Raw genomic sequence first — 2,551 nt, 5'->3', positions numbered from 1 at the left:
TCTGGACTCTGAACAACATGAACTGGTTGCTGTTACACCAGACTGGACCCGGAGGCTTCAGGGGGCGGCAATCAGTTGGTGACGCCAGTCGCATGAGCGCCGTGCAGCCAATCAGAGTGCTCCGTGGAGAAAAACAACCAATCACAAGACGACCAGGAACAGGAAGACAAGCCTACAACTATGGTTGTAGTTTCTTTAACGCGTCCATATACCACGAGGTAAAAGTGTGAACTGTGGATAAAGTAAAGAGTTGAAACGTGAAAAGTTTTAATAATTTGAATTATGTGGTTGATCATATATCAACCACATAATTCAAATTATTAAAACTTTTCAAAACTTGTGCGGTAAGGAGCAGCCATGAGGATATTGAGCAAGATTATTATTCCATTGCCATTTGCCATTTGCCATTTTATCAGTTGTAAAACAGTTGCCCAGATCTCTAAAATAGGACAGCAGCCATAGAAAAATCAACTATAAACCGAGCACTCAGAGAGCACAAACTATGTTAAAACACACCTTATTTGTGATTGCCTTAAAAACATTCCATATCTGTTTTTGGATCACCACCAAAATTGATTAGCGCCCATCTCGGGTCATTATCTACATGCTCGTAAAAATTAATCAAAAAAAACATCCTTCACTTTTTGATCAACACGTGAGTAAAAAAGTGAGAGAAATAATGGATAAAGCAACATTTATGAGTGAAAATGTGAACATTTTACATGGATCATCATGTGAGCCAAGCATCTCTGCATGGTGGTCACACTATGTTGACGGTTTCTGAGTTAGAAACTCGTTTGACAAGCTGCTGCCACATGGAAACTGAGCAAGTTTCTGTTATGTTTGGTCAACCTGAAAAACACAGCTTTGGGCATGATGTCATTTTCAAATAGATTTTAGTTTTATACGAGCAAACTCCTAAAGCAAAGTACCATTTTTGTTACATAATGAACGAAAATCCTGGCAGCCAAAGGTTCTTAAGTAACGTTTGCAACCGTAAATCCTCACCACGTGTGTTGAGCAACCATACAACAATAAGTACAGAATGCAGGTGGTGTAACAGTGCAGCTCCACCATGACTAAAAGTAAACAAATAAATGGGCTCATGCTTTTTGACCTTTTCTGTGTCCTCTCTGCTCGCTCGGCCTGCGGCAGCCGTGGACGTACACTTGACACGGGACACACTCAAATACACACATCTGGGCTCGGATTATTGCGCAAAAGGATTTGTGGCTTTGGTGAAGCGGGGTGTGTGTTCCAAATCTGAGCACACTTTCTGAGCCCTTTTTTTGTTGCTCTGGCTAATCGAGGGCGCAGTCTCGCCCCCGAAAACATGTTTAGCAACCTCTCGGGGAGGGTGAGGCCGCTTAGTTGACTTGGTTGACTCCAAAAATGTTGAAATTCCTGCTACCTCCACGTGACATTAACTCAGTACTTTGACACGATGACTGCTGCTTTCTCGAGTCCAGTATCTTATCGTGTGTGTGTGTGTTATCATCGATAGGAATTGATAACTATGGATGAAGTTTTACTGTCGTCGTACTAAAGGGCAGTGTCTCAATTTAACCTCTTTTTTCCGCCCCAATTGAGCTACAACTGCTATAACATAAACTAATATAGACATAGAGATAATGCGGGAGGGGAACTTTATCTTTATTTAGCATCACAAACAACTTATGTTGAATCACAACTCGTTATCTACCCAATCTGTAGTTTTATTGACTTAAGCCTGTTTCTTTACAGTATAAGTGATGCGTCTTTGGAGATCTGTGCCAAGGACTCGATGTCCTAACTGTGATGTCAGCCTCGTCTGGTGGGATTATGCATGTTTCTCCGAAGACAAAGTGCTTAACAAACTACTACACAATGACTGTCATTTCGAGAATTTGTTCGGGGGGAAAAGCCGATGATGAGTGACTCATAGGTGTCAGAGAAAGAAAATATGACATTTTATCTTATGAGTCAGATAGAAAAGTTAATTTGAGAAACCTTTCGGGTGTTTTTTTAACTTCATTTTTAAAGGTCCATTGCGTAAGAATTAGTGACATCGAATGGTTGGACGGCCAACTCACGTCAGAGAACTACAGTGGCCTTTGAATACCTGGAAAACTGGAAAAAATGGCTGCACAAGATGGTTGTTTGTGTCTATATGCAGCCCTGTGATGGGCTATGGAGGATCCAGCCACAGAAGATTCTTTTTTTACTTTAACCCTTTAAGGTATGCACCAAGAAATTATATATATGCATTATTATATATATTTTTTTTTTATTAGACCCTACAGTATTTTAGATACAGGCCTCTACCAAACGGTTGAGACGTCTGTTCATAATCAACCTGGTTTGCATAATTCATTAAGTACAACATTCAGAACAAGTCACATTCATTAAGTGTTAGTGAGTTCAGTTTGATGCATTTTTCAATGAGATATAGTGACTTAAAGTGTGGTCGACCAAATGGTTGAGTCGTACCTTAAAGGGTTCAATCCTTGCATAATACTGACTGTTCCGATTGTGCCGCGCTCACTTTGCTAATCCAGCGTTTAAGTGTTAA

Source organism: Microchirus variegatus (genome assembly GCF_963457635.1).
Source record: "Microchirus variegatus genome assembly, chromosome: 20".
Classification (NCBI taxonomy): domain Eukaryota; kingdom Metazoa; phylum Chordata; class Actinopteri; order Pleuronectiformes; family Soleidae; genus Microchirus; species Microchirus variegatus.
The sequence above is the reverse complement of the archived record's forward strand: the minus strand, read 5'-3'. Positions refer to the sequence as shown.